This window comes from Rhinopithecus bieti, unplaced genomic scaffold (assembly GCF_001698545.2).
Source record: "Rhinopithecus bieti isolate Rb0 unplaced genomic scaffold, ASM169854v2 scaffold_6933, whole genome shotgun sequence".
In the NCBI taxonomy this organism is placed as follows: Eukaryota; Metazoa; Chordata; class Mammalia; order Primates; family Cercopithecidae; genus Rhinopithecus; species Rhinopithecus bieti.
In genome coordinates this window covers 2,987,020-3,002,086 of record NW_016805426.1, presented here as the reverse complement: position 1 = coordinate 3,002,086, position 15,067 = coordinate 2,987,020, and the positions used below count along the sequence as shown (strand labels likewise).

At 41.5% G+C, this 15,067-nt stretch overlaps 1 long non-coding RNA gene across 1 annotated transcript; it reads right to left on the bottom strand.

Annotated features, from left to right (window-relative positions):
* Positions 1-11,537: 11,537 nt before the first annotated feature.
* Positions 11,538-14,229, bottom strand: LOC108529891 (uncharacterized). The gene is made up of 3 exons (XR_001885706.1): positions 14,151-14,229; positions 13,478-13,660; positions 11,538-11,625 (listed from the first exon to the last, which is right to left on the bottom strand). It is a non-coding gene; the product is annotated as an uncharacterized LOC108529891 (long non-coding RNA).
* Between the last annotated feature and the right edge of the window lie 838 nt (positions 14,230-15,067).

Below are 15,067 nucleotides of genomic sequence, written 5' to 3'. Positions count from 1 at the left end.
AAAGAAAAGAAAAAAAAAAAAAGGAAAAGAAAAGAAAAGAAAAGAAAAGAAAAGAAAAGAAAAGAAAAGAAAAGAAAAGAAAAGAAAAGAAAAGAAAAGAAGCAGAGGTTGACCATACATCCAATAGAAACATTCTCTATTTGTAAGTTTTTAAATAGGGCCACAAAAAAAGTGAGCAATTAGTTTTCTTGAAATAAATTAGCCCTCACATGTGGCATAGCAGTGGACTCAGAAGTTAGAGGTGATGAGTAAGAAGACTCAGTGAAGGGAAGACTGAGAGAGAACATCTGAAAAATAAAAAAGAAAAGAAGTGTCTTGAAAATCTACCATGTGCTATGTAATGGATATGGGGTTTTACATAAATTGACTAGTATTTCAAATGCTGGTTCTTCAGGGAATATTACTTGAGTTGTACAGTACACACACACAAAATACATGCCCAAGGGTTATGTCTCCATAGGAGGGTTCCAAATTGCTTTTGGTTTTTGTTTTGTTTTATTTTATTTTTTGAGACAGAGGCTCACTCTCTCAGGCTGGAGTGCAGTGTCGCAATCTCAGCTCACTGCAGCCTCGACCTCCTGGGCTCAGGCTATCCTGCCTCAGCCTCCTGAGTAGCTGGAACTACAGATGTGCACCACCATGCCTAGCTATTTTTTTTTTTTTTAGAGATGGGGTCTTGCTATGTTACCCAGGATGGTCTCAAACTCCTGGGCTCAAGCAGTCTGCCTGCCTTGACTTCCCAAAGTGCTGGGATTACAGGTGTGACCCACACATTAATAATACGTTTTTTACTACTAAATATATGGTAAATTATAATAATGGTAAAAGTGCACTCCCTCAAATATATTTGAAGTACAGAAAAATAGGAAATCCTGATTCTACAAATACAAGTTCTGGGTACAAATTTTTTCAGTGCTACAGGACTGTATCTTAAGCATGTTTCTGATTTGTTACCATTTTCTTAGATGAGTCTTTTCAGGCCCTTGGCACTGCTCTGTGGGTGGATACATAGTTGCTACATGTGCAAATACAGTACACATGAGGACAAAGCTTGTCAAATCACATCAGCTCCTAGGTGGGTCTGTTACCTGTTAAATTCACACAAGCACATCGCTGCTCAACCCTGTACCCTTGCGTCTTTCTTAAACCAGTTTGGCTTTAATTGGATTGTATCTAATAAAAGATGTATCTACTCAACATTTACTTGGAGTGCTCTAAAAGACTTTTCATTTCAGTCGTATTCTGTTTTAATTCTCTCTCAGGAAATAAGCAGTCTTCTTCAAGTTGACCAATATTGTTTGCGTCCTAAATCTCCTGCTCTCTGTGCACAAACCCTACTCGGTCAGCTAGAATTAGGGAAAACTACTAGCAATGCGCTCTGCCCTAAAGGCAGTTTTAAATGTAGGTGGGCTTACCCCCTGAATTCAAGGTGTGATGTAGGTGGGCTAATCCCCTGAATTCAAGGTGTTCCGTGATTCTTATGCTGTTTGTCCATGAACATGGGTGCTAAGGGCTAAGGACTAAACAGCAAAGGAATGACACGCATAGTATTTTCCTAGTTAGTCGGAGTTATAGAATTTTAGAAACGGAAAGAATTCCAGATATTTATCTAGACTGATTCTCTCATTTCCAGGTGAGAAACCTGCCCACAAAGGCTATGACTGACTCAAATTCACACAATACATTAGGAAAATCAATCCTTCTCTCTGCATCAAGAGAGTGAACTTGTAAAAGATAAATGATATGCAGAAAATACCCTCCCCCAAACTGGTTTCATAGAGAGTTATGTTTAATAATCTAGTGAAAATAAAGCAATTATTTAAAAACAAAAAACTGGGAGACTTCCCCACAGTGAATGTTTACTCCCTTTATTTATTTATTGTCCCACTGAAACTTAATTTTTAAACGTTTTCTTATGAAAAATCTTAAATGTATACAGTCACAGAAAATGGTCAAGTGAGCTCTTGGGTACACGTCAAGGGTCATCACTTATCAAACCACTACCAATCCTGTTTAATCTAAACTCTCCGCTTCCAGCTCATTATTTTTGAAGTAGATATCAGACTTTCTTGTCATTTCATCTATAAACATTTCAGAGTGTTTCTCCAAAAGATAAGGATTCTTTTTATTACACAAAACCATAATACCATTATCACTCTTAAAACTTTAACAATAACTCCTTAATTTAAATAGATTTTTTTAATTTACATAAATTATCCTTGACCTTAGAATTGTGACATACTACTAAAATTTGATAAATGCTGCTCCACTGATTTGTTCATTCAACAAATAGTGGCCAGGCATGGTGGTTCAGGCCTATAATCCCAGCACTTTGGGAGGTCAAGGCCAGTGGATTACTTGAGCTCAGGAGTTTGAGACCAGCCTGAGCAATATAGTGAAACCCTGTCTCTACAAAAAATACAAAAATTAACCAGGTGTGGTGGCATGCACCTGTAGTCCCAACTACTTGGGAGGCTGAGGTGGGAGAATGGCCTGAGCCAGGGGAGGTCGAGGCTGCAGTGGGCCGTGACTATACCACTGCACTCCAGCCTGGGTTATAGAATGGGGCCCTAGCTCAAAAAAAAAAAGAAAAAAAAAAAGCAAAGCAAATACTTAGTGAGCATCTATAAAAACACCCACACATGTTTTATTTGCATGGAAGGCTGGGGAGGAGGCCTAGATTCTCACTTCTTGAAAGAGACTAGAGAATGGAAGGAGAAAGAATTCTGGAATGAGGCACAGTTGAGTTAATAGCTCAGTCTCAGTCCTTATTGAATGTGTGAACACAAGCAAATTTCTCAATCTCTCAAAGCCTCACTTTGCTTATCTGTAAAATGGAGATAGTGACGCCTATTAGCAGAGCTACTAGGAGGGCTAAATGAAATTAGATACATAAGGTTACAGAGCCCAGCACAAGCCAACACTCAAAAAAAATAGCTGCTCTTTTTCTCTCAGAGATGTTTGAAAGATTGAGTTACTAATATTTGTTCAACCAGATTTATTAGCTTTAATTAACTAATTGGATGTGTGTTTTAAGGCTCATTGTTCTCTGAGTTGTACAGACAATGCTTTAAAATAACTAAAAGGTCTATTCTCACTTACGTTTTTTGTTTGTTTGCTTTTAACTTATTTTTTAGGGACAGGGTCTTGCTCTGTCACCTAGTCTGGAGTACAGCGGAACAATCATAGCTTGCTGTAAGCCTCAACCTCTCAGGTTCAAGCAATCCTCATATCTCAGCCTCCTGAGACGCTAAGATTACAGGTGCATGCCACCACATTTGGCTGATTTTCATATTTTATTTCAGAGATGGGGTCTCACTGTGTTGCCCAGGCTGGTTTCAAACTCCTGGCCCCAAGCAATCCTTCTACCTCAGCTTCCCAAAGTGCTAGGATTACCAGCATGAGTCACTGCATCTGGCCCATTTGTCACTTATGAAAACTGAAAGCCAGCGTGTCAATGGCCAGAGAGGTCCAAGAATGATCAGAGATTTGTTAAATACTGTCAGGTCCAACAAATAACATTTGATGAATTAATGAGTGAATGAGTGAATGAGGAAATCTCCTCCTTTTCCTCAGTATCTTCAAGAAAAAAAAATCCTTATCCACATAGAACAATTAAAAAGGCTTAAATGACGTTTCCTTTTGGACTTTTACTGTGCACTTTTCAATACATGGTCCTATTATTAAGGGGAGAAGTTTTTATCCTAGGTAACTCGTGAAAGCAAGCTATTGTTCTGAGATTTAATACTAGAACATTGCCCAACTGGCTTTTACCTTTGATGAAGATGTAATCTCAGTTCATAATTCAGCATTCATGTAGCACTAATTGCTAATAAACCCTTTACCGTTTACTGTTCGTTGTTTTATTAGTGTATTAGTCCATTTCCACACTGCTATAAAGATACTGCCCAAGACTGGGTAATTTATAAAGGAAAGAGGTTTAATTGACTTACAGTTCTGCATGGCTGGGGAGACCTCAGGAGCCTTACAATCATGGCAGAAGGAGAAGCAGTCACGTCTTCCATGGCAACAGGAGAGAGAAAGGAGCAAGAGCAGAGAAAAACTGTCTTATAAAACCATCCGGTCTTGTGAGAATGCACTCACTATCAAGAGAATAGCATGGGGGAAACTATCTCCATGATCCAATCACCTCCCTCGGTCAACATGGGGGAATTACATTTCGAGATAAGATTTAGGTGGGAACAGAAAGCCAAACCTTGTCAATTAGACTTTTCTCAATGCACTCCTCTAAGGTAAGCCACTGTTATTATCCTAACTTGGTAAACAAAGAAACTGAGGCACAGGAAATTTAAATAATTTGTGTCAGGTAAGGAGATGAGTCACTGCATAGAAGAGCCTAGAACTTCTGAGTTTCAGCAGATCTCACCAAGCTAAGCGCTGATCACACGAGGCCATTAAACACAGTGGTACTCCGACACCTCCGTGTCACGGTCGTCTCTGGGGCACACCTCTCCCACTAGCTTGGTTGTACTTCCACTGTAGTTCATTTTTGCAGCCCCTGTTGCTAACACATACTGGCCATACAGTAGGTGCTTAATCAGTGGTTGAATAATTGATTATTTTAAATTAGTTTTAGAATAGTGTCTGGCTCTGTCACTCAGGCTGGAGTGCAATAGTGCGATCATAGCTCACTGCAACCTAAAACTCTTGGGCTCAAGGGATCCCCCTACCTTGAAAGACGTTTGTTGAGAATCTATCATGTGCTACGTGATGTGTCTGGAGCTGTACATAAATTGACTAGTATTTCAAATGCTAGTTCTCTGGGGAATATTCCAGGAGTTATACAGTACACACACACAGAAAATGGACATACCCAAAGTTATGTATCTGTAGGAAGATCACAGATTTTGATTTTTTTGGGCTCCTTGCTTTTCTCCTTTTTTCTTTCTTTCTTCCTTTCTTTCTTTCAGACAGAATCTTACTCTGTCACCCAGGCTGGAGTGCAGTGGCATGATCTGGGCTCATTGTAGCCTTGACCTCCTGGGCTCAAGCAATCCTTCCACCTCAGCCTTCTGAGTAGCTGGAACTGCAGGTACATACCACCACACCTGGCTTTTTTTTTTTTTTTTTTTGTAGAGATGGGGTCTCTCCATGTTGCCCTGGCTGGTCTTGAACTCCTGGGCTCAAGCAATCCTCCCAAAGTGCTGTGATTACAGGCGTAGGCCCTTGCACCCGACCATGGTTGAATAATTGAGATATGGTGCCCACTGAACTGACTGCCCCAGTGAGGTACACAACAAGATGGTCTGCTAATACCTTCCGGGAGTCAAAGGCACTCCCATCAGCCCATTCTCCATTTGTGGCTTGGATCCCACTCTCTCCTGCCTTCTTAGGAAGCACCTATTCTTGATTAGTTCGTTCCTCTCTTTTTAAGCCCACGGTTCCTCTTTTTCCAGATCCTTCCATTACCATTAACATGCTCAAGCCTCTTCATCATCTCTACAGATCACATGGATTTGGAGAGTTTAAAGAAACTGAGCTTCAATTACACACATCCTCCAGAGACTGCCACTTTTCCCTTTACCCCTTCCGGACCTTCCGCCTCCATTTCCAGCCCAGCCCAGCTTCCATTCCCACCTTCCAACTGCAAAGGTTCTCAACAGCCACCAGAGCTACATGGATCTCACGTTACAAAATCCCCTGGTAGTTGCTTTAATGCTCAAACCTTCCACACAGTGACCCCATCCTCTCCAGTCATCCTCCTCTCTGCTGCCACCCGACCCATCCCCCTTGCCAGTTTATTCTGCTTGACTGGGTGATTAAATGGTAGAGATTCTGAAAAGACTCTCTTCTCTTCTCCTCCTATACTCTTTCCCTCTGCAATCTCAGCCATGCCCGTGGTCTGTTTGCCAGATGAATATCGATAGATCAGCGACTTCCCAAATGACATCTCCAGCCCAGACCTCTTCTCGGCGTTCTGGAACCATCCATCAAAGTACCCATCCAATGACTGTACCCTTCAACCTTCCTGTTTCTGAGACCTCCCCCAAAATGCCGGATTCTCCTCTCTGGACATGGCCTTCCCCTCTGTTTCAGGAAATAGAAAGACAATCTGTCCCGTTGCAGAAGCCAGAAACCTAGGGATCACTTTTGTTCCCTCTCTCCGCGCCCACGCATTTCAAGTCATTCACCAAGCCCCAACAATATCACTTCCTGAAAATCTTCCGGTGTGCCCACATCCCTTTCCGCCCCTCCCTCAGACCCTAATTCTTCTTTCTCTCCAGACTCACTCTTTCTTTCTCTCTCTCTCTTTTTTTTTTTTTTTTTTTTTTTTTGTTTGTTTGTTTGTTTTGTTTTGAGACAGAATCTTGCTCTGTCTCCCAGGCTGGAGTACAATGGCATGATCTCAGCTGACTACGACCTCTGCCTCTTGGGTTCAAGTGGTCTCATGTCTCAGCCTCCCAAGTAGCTGGGACTGCAGGTACCTGCCTCCACGCCCCACCTAACTTTTGTATTTTTAGTAGAGATGGGGTTTCACCATATTGGCCAGGCTGGTCTGGAACTCCTGACCTTAGGTGATCCGCCCACCATAGAGATGGGATTTCGACACTCTTGCCCAGCCCTCTCCCCACTCCAATCCACACTCCACAGAGTAGGTAGAAAACACTACACTGACCTTGTAACACATATGCCTCCCTTAAAATCCCTCCAGTGTCTGCCTCTTGCTTTGAGAATAAAGACCTAAATCTTCAGCATGGCCCATTAGGTTTGCAGGATTTGGCCTCTATATCCGCCTGCAATGTCATTCCCTTGTACTCTCGCCTTGAACTTCTGTCTTCCATCCTCTGACCTTCCCCCAGGTTCTTAATTGTGAAGTGCACCCTTCCCCTCAGGACTTGACCTATGCTGTTCCCCCTCCTAAAGACCTTTCCTAACAACCAGCGACCTTCAGATAATAAACAAAATACATTAGATCAAAAAACAGCTCAAATATCTCCTCAGGGAGGGCTTTTATGATGTAATCTCCCAGATTAAATCAAGTCCCATAGTCTCTGTGACATTGAGCTTTTCCAAAGAAATGAAACTTTCATGGGATTCCGTGAAATGACATGCCAGAATAACAACGTAATTCCATTATGTTGTTTCTATGAACAGAGTTCGAATAACCAAATATCATCCCTGAAACAGACTTTAAGTTCCTTCAATTCAACGGCACCCCACCTGGCTTCCACAGTGCTCTGGTGATTAAAGCAACTAAGGAAAAGGCCCATCGGCAGGACTTTGCATTCCTTCACCCCTGTTTCACCTCTGTCTTCATCAGGAAACTACTGTTATAGGGAGCCTCTCTGTACCTATTCTGGCTCAGGAGCTGCCCAATTTAAAAAAAAAAAAAAGGAAAAAGAAAACTCTACTATTATAAATTGTGATTCCATAGAATATTCTGCAGGAGGAAATGGTTTAGCTACTAAAAGGGATTTGAAATACATCAGTCTAACCCGGCTATTTCACAGTCTAAACTGGGAGGTTGAGTCCTGCAAACAGAAAGTGACTCGCACCAAGACCCAAAGCTAATTAATTGCAAGGTCAGGGTCGCATTCCAGAGAATCTGTGCAAAATGGTCAGCTTGCAACCTGGAGAAGAGCTGCCAGCAGGGCTACTGGCCAGAAGTGTAAAATGAGTGAGTTGTTCATTGCGAAGAAGAGCCAGTAGGTTGAGATACAGGGTGTGGAACACATTGTGAAATAAAAGTCAGATATAAACAATTCTGGAGATGATATGTGAATCTTATTTTACTGGCTGTCATTTTCAAGATTACAAAACCCCAAACTAATTTTCTCCTTCAGCCTTTGTTGATACAAAGATGTACGTATCTCAAGTACCTAGCCTTATCTCAGTAACTACAATAAATATTATGACAAACAACAACTTAACAAATTTTCCTTAGGCCTTATACTATCAATGTCTCCCGGATCCAAAAAAGAAAAAAAAAAAAAAAAAAAAAGCAGATGGATTGAAAACCCATCATGATAAGGTGCTGTCACTGGCTAGTTCAGATGGCTAGAGCACCTGGGCCTTGCAATGTGCCTCTTTTCCACAGCTAACTGCTCCCTAATCGTTGGCCAACAGACGCACCACTGGGTCACTGACTACCGAATGCTACTCGATCATCCTTCAAGATCAGCATCTCATTATACTGTCTTCACTGTGGTCTCCCTTCTGACTTCTTGTAGGTTTTAGTAGCCATAGTATTCACTTGGTGGCCGGGCACAGTGGCTCATGCCTGTAATCCCAGCAATTTGAGAGGCCGAGGAGGAAGGATCCCTTGAAGCCAGGAATCTGACAACAGATGGGGCCCACAAAGCGAGACTGTGTCTCTACAAAACAAAATAAAATCAATTAGCCAAGCATGGTGGTGCACACCTGTAGTCCCAGCTACTTGAAAGGCTGAAATGGGAGGATCACATGAGCCCGGGAGGTCGAGGCTATAGTGAGTCATGATTGCACCACTGCACTCCAGTCTGGGCAACAGACCCTGTCTCAAAAGACAAAACAAAATAAAACAAAGTATTCACTGGGCATTTATCTTAGGATACTCTGCACTGTTATTTAATCCATTAGCATATGTGGTCTTCCTAATTAAATTATAAATCTCTCTGCTACAAAGATGACATCTTACGCTTCTCAGCAGATCTTATACCCTGCCCTACTGATGATAAGTACTCAATAAATGTTAGTTGATAATAGTAATGATAATGCTGACAAGGACAAGAGATGAACCAAGGAAATTTCCCCTTCATCCTCTGCTGGAAAAAAAAAAAAAAACTGTTCCAAATGCATATCCTGTTGCTCAAGGCATTTCTTACGAAAGCACAATGGATAAAATATAATAACAAACATTTGTGCTTGCTTTACAGTTTATACACATTGTCTCACATGAAAGCCACTCTGATTTTCTCTGTTTCCTGGGGAAGAATATTGAGGCAAAGAAGAATTAGGCAGCTTTCTCATCATTCTATAGAGGCCCTGAAGAAGGAAGAGAAAGCAATGTTTTCATATTGGTACAGACCAGTAGGAAAAGAAAAACCATCACTAAGTAGACGTCTTATTTAAAAATCAGCAAATAAATAATCATGGGGAAATAAGTTCCACATTGGGAGAAGCACATAAAAGGAGGTGTATCATTATTGTGATTCAACAAATCTTTCTTTCTTTATTTTTTGTTTGTTTGTTTGTGAGACAGCATCTCGCTCTGTCACCTAGGCTAGAGTGCAGTGGCACAATCACAGCTCACTGGAGCCTTGACCTCCTGGGTTGGAGCAATTCTCCCACCTCAGCGTCCCAAGTAGCTGAGATTACAGGCACACACCACCATGCCTAGCTAATGTTTTTTAATTTTAGTAGAGATGGGGGTCTCTCTGTGTTGTCCAGGCTGGTCTTGAACTCCTGACCTCAAGCAATTCTCCCATCTCAGCCTCCCACAGTACTGCAATTACAGGGATGAAGAGATTACACCTTGTGTAGGAATTACATTTTGTGTTTTAAGAGCACAGAAAACAAATTAAGACATCATGCCAAACACAGTGTTTCATGCCTGTAATCCCAGCACTTTGGGAGGCTAAGGCAGGCAGATCACCTAAGGTCAGGAGTTCAAGATCAGCCTGGTGAACATGGTGAAACCCCATCTCCACCAAAAATACAAAAATTAGCAGGGCATGGTTGTGCACACTTGTAGTCCCACTTACTCAGAAGGCTGAGGCAGGAGAATCGCTTGAAGCCGAGACGGAGGTAGCAATGAGCTGAGATGGCACCACTGCACTCCAGCCTGGGCAGCAGAGAGAGACTCGATCTCAGAAAAAATAAATAAACAAATAAATAAAAATTAAGACATGATCCTGTCATTCGTTTATTCATTCAATGGATATTTGTTAAATGCCTACTCTGTGCCAGCACTGAATGAAAATAACACTTGACTTCCAGACAAAAGACCTAGATTTAAGACTGGCTTTGTTATTTAGTAGCTGTGTGGCCCCTCTTTGCCTCATTTTCTTTGCCTACACAGTAGCAATAATAATAAAACTGACCTCACAGGTTATTCTAGATATGAAAAGATAAAACACAGCCCCCAGCTTGCAGAAGGCTGCAGAAACGCCATGGTGACATCTGGCTCAAACCCAGACTTAACAAATAAACTTCTCAATATTTGCCACATCAGAACACGTGACTGCTATTGCTTTGGGGCTATAAAATTAGGGGTGCTAAAAAAAAATCAGAGGCGGTGAAATACAAAGTAAGATACAAAGTAGGGAAGACAGTGGCAACATTTTTAGGCACAGAGAATTAGAGAGCCAAAAGGAACCTCAGGGCTGGTCCAAGGCTCTCACTTTTCTTGTAAGGAGACAGCACAGACTTTGAAGACAAAAAGCTTTGGGTTTTTTTTTTTTTTGGAGACAGAGTCTAGCTCTGTCGCCTAGGCTGGAGTACAATGGCACAGTTTCGGCTCACTGCAGCCTCCGCCTCCCGGGTTCAAGTGATTCTCCTGCCTCAGCCTCCCGAGTAGCTGAGATTACAGGCATGCGCCACCACGTCTGGCTCATTTTTGTGTTTTTAGTAAAGACGAGGCTTCACCATGTTGGCCAGGCTGGTCTTGAACTCCTGAACTCAGGTGATCTGCCCACCTTGGCCTCCCAAAGTAGAGCCTTGGGTTCTAACCCTAGCTCCCACACTTTCTAGTTGTGTGGCTTTGTGTCCAGGACAACCCCTTTAGCCTCATTATGTCACTTAATGGGAATAATCACGACGACCACAACACAATTGTGTGGATTCAGTAAAACAGAGCATGAAAATTTGGAATGTAGTAAGCTAATAGTAAATGACATGTTCCTTTTAGTATTTAGATGTTTTTGAAATATTTTTGTTTTCTGGGATATTTTACAGCCGGGAGAGGGTGGGGTGAGTTAGTCACATGGTAGCCAAAGAGAGAAAGATTGGAGTCCGGAGTAAAGACTGGTACAGAAAGAAGGTGCCAGATCGAGTTCTGTTCCTTTTTCTGCTGGAAATTCTGACAAATCCAGGGAAAAGAATGGTACAGAAACTGAGTCGTAACTCTGCTCTAAGACTCTGCTATATTCTATGAGAAATAGAGTCAACTTTCCTGGGAGAGTATCCGTAATCTAAGCTAGCGGAGAAACGACAGCCAAGAAAAGCTGTGCTTTCCAGGGACAGGCAGCTAGTTATTGATGGAGCTGGAGTTCACGTGCACATCTTTTCAGGATACCAAGCTTTGTACAATCCATTTATTCATTCATTCAAAAATAAATAACGGCCACCACCCCAGTGCCGAGAGTCATAATCATGGGGTAATATACAAAACTCTGCTTACCAGAAATGTACAATAGCAAGCAATGGCCTCAGTGAAAATTACCCCAATCTAGAAACCCAAGGAGAACAAATCAGTGCTGCCTCTCCCTATTCATTATCCACTGTGGATTTCATACCAATCAGAAAAGATGCAGATGCTGGGAGAACACTGAGAAGCTAGGAGCAGCAATCTCTGCCAGCCACTTGTGACTTCCTGTTCTGTCTGCTGTGCTTTGGGGAGGGACTTTCCTAGGTGGTATGCCAACCTATATTTTTCAAACAACTAGATTGTCTTCAAACCGAAACCTGCCAAAACAGAAGAAACATTTTAACAAAACCCAGTGAAAGTAGCATACACCTTTTTAAAAAAAAATCCACAAATGCGAAAAGTTTTTGGTAAACTTGAATACTCTACTACCAAATATTACATCCAATTCTGTTGTCTGAGAAATGTTTGAGGCCACACAGTAAGAATACCACATCCTAATGAGTAATGAGGGTTACGTAACAGCAGAGATAAGCAACACCACCCGCAGACTGCATGAAAATGCTAATACCGACTTCTTGGCCACAATGTGAAATAAAAGGAAAGAACAAAACCTCCAAATATTACTCCCAATTGTTGCAGAAAACCATGCTTGGTTTGACGTGAGTGTTGATGATAGTTTTTCTAATTGCTCTTTGTTTGAAAGAGCACTTTTTTTTTCATTCACAAATCAGAGTGTTTAACAAGAATCTTAGGAAAGTTGATTGAATGAGAACAGAAACCACGGTTCGTGGACGATGGAACAAAATTCTGGGAAAGGAAAATCCTAGAGTCTTCCTCATTCAACTGTGACACAATTTCACAACGGAAAGTTCTTCAATATGTCTAAGTTGAAACTCCCTTGCTGAGACATGACGGGGACAGCTCTTTAAGAGAGTACGTGAAGATTGAAAGCATGGACTCCCTGAAGCAATGCTCCCCTAACTACCCTCCTCAGAACACCAGCGACTTAAGATAATAATAATAACAATGAATTCCCTTGAACCCAAAATAAAACTTGGAAAGAAAAAAAAAAGAAAGTAGAGGGACAGGTGGGATAGGTGAAGATAGGAAGAGAGTAAAATATGCTATTTATATAAAATATTTTTTCCCAGTCAGTAGCTTATCTTTTCATTTTCTCAAAGACGTCTTTTGGGGAAAAATATTTGATTTTAGTAAAATGTTATTTTCTTTTTTGGTTGATGTCTTTGCATGCTATTTAATAAACCTTTGCCTTGAACCCCCCCTCAAAAAATAATAATCATAATGAGTCTGTGGGGGAAGGATGAACTATAAATAAATGAACTATAATTAAATGAGTTAAGTAAATACTATATTCCCACCTTAAAAGTTTGAAGTGTACTCTTAGCATATTAAAATTTTTCAGAAGTGCAGTACTAATGATACCCACGTAGCCTTGTTTATAAGCAGGGTCCTTCCCCCACCCCCATCCCCACACATTTGTTGTTAGTTCTTGAAATTTCACTGCAAAATGCACATTGGGAGATGGTGCTTAAATCCCCAAGCCACTATCTTTATTTTATGATTAAGGAATTTAGAAAGACTGTAACTTGCGAACGTTTTGAATGGAAAAGTTATCAACCCCTCCTGAACAAAATACCACCTTTTGTGTGCTTTGAAATCGCAGGCCAATTCCCTTTTGCAGGGAAGAAGTCTCTCATTTTGTGCACTTGTCCCTAAAACACAGGAGCTGCTTAAAAATACTTCACCTACACTGGAAGCCTGTGATCCCAGCTGAAACCTAGGCCCATCTCAGATCACCCCCTTCAATCAGCCAGTGCCTGGTTGTGTAAGCTTGTGTGTGATTCCACCATTTACATACACTGGGTAGGTGTGAAGAGGCCTGGCACACAGCCATGTCAAGGCTAAAAGGAGCTGAGAGATCATCAGCCCTGACGGCTTCACTTTACAGCAGTAAGGGAACTGTGGCCTCAAGAGGGAAGTTAGTATCCCCTAAAAGACAGTTCATTCAAAGCCAAGCCAAGACTTACCTGAATCTCTCCTGACTGCCTCTCCCTGCTCCTCTGCATTCATCTTCCCCAGGGTTACGCAAACCTGCTCCCTGACCTGCAGACTAGAAAACTGGACTCGGCGGCAGAAGCCCTTGCTTACCTAAGAGTATGCAGAAGGCAATTTACTGTGAATGCTGAGTTGCTTTCTTCTAAGTGCAAAGGTGAAATGATTTCCACTCCTAACAGTTCTGGAAGAATAATGGGAGCGTGGAGAAACACTGTCTTCACCGATGCCCTAACTCAGTCTTCTCTGTACAGATGCATCAAGTTCCAGGTAACTCTCCTGCGATGTGCGTAAGGTTAAGGATTTAGCTAGAGATGAAAAGGATGTCATTTAAAAGCAAAAGCTAACTGAATAGGGCAAGCTATGAAGAATTCAGTACAAATGTACTAGGAGCTTCCAGCTCTCTCTGTACGTGGCGGTAGATTTTAGCACTGAAATTTGATTTTTTTTCCACTTTGGGTTTTTATTGCATATCCATCACTTGACAAGGATTAGCTCCTTCTCTTCATTCACTCCTCCAGGAGCATTTAAATGATACTTTGTTCTTGAAAATGAGCATTTTTACTTTTAGCTATTGATTTCAGAGTTCTGTGAACTTTCCCTTGAAGTCATTTCCTCAGACCCCTCTACAAGCTCAGGGACTCTCATCCCTATTCCACATAGGGTCACATTTCAACAGATCTTCTACCTTCCTGGTCCTCCTGGTGCCTGACCCCCAGGAAATAAGGAGCATGTTGCATTGAGATGGCCATTATGTATCTCCACTCACCAGAAACACCATCGCCAGGTGGCAGGGATACAGGATGACAAGAAAACAATCCCATCTTTCATTTCCCAGCTTCTGTCACCCTCACCCTCCAACCTGAAAACGGACCAGAAAAATCCAGTGAGGAAAGGTTTGAGAGCCTCTGTACCAAGGTGACGAGGAATCGCAAAGTCCCACTGTTGCCTGCCTGGGTTCAAGTGAAAGAGAATAAATCGTATTCACCAAGCAAATCATTCAGCTTGACTGTTTAGGGCAATTCCCTTTTGATATTTTTGTTTTCTCTAAGCTTGGCCTAGCCTTTAAAAAAAAAAAAAAAAAGAACTGTCATTTCTATTCAATTAACTGCTTCCCCTTCTGACTTTAAATCAAGGGCAGTGTCTGTTCAATTTAATTACTTTCCAAGGAGCCTGTATGGTAAAGCAGCCACCACGAACGCAAAAGAGCCATATGGTGCTTTACAAGGCAAGAATTCGATATAATTTAAGGATATTCTCCTAACAGAAAATGCAATAAAGCTGATTTCCCCCCTGCTGTTTTTCTAGCCACTTGACATACAATATGTTTGTAGGTCAAGATTTCAGCCGAACAATTCAAAGCAAGTAAAATGAGGAGAGCATCATTTACCTATGGAAGGTTTACAGAAGGGAATCACTGAAGGCCTTGCTGTCCCAACTGTTCTGATTGTGTGTAAAAGTGACCTTTTTATTTAAGGAGGGTGCTTATTTTTATTATGTACATGCACAAAATTTTCAGACGTAATGGCATTAATAATTGCTTCACTTTTACACTGTTGGTAGGAATGTAAATTAGTTGAACCATTGTGGAAGACAATGTGGTGACTCCTCAAAGATCTAGAACCAGAAATACCATTTGACCCAGCAATCCCATTACTGGATATATACTCAAAGGAATATAAATCA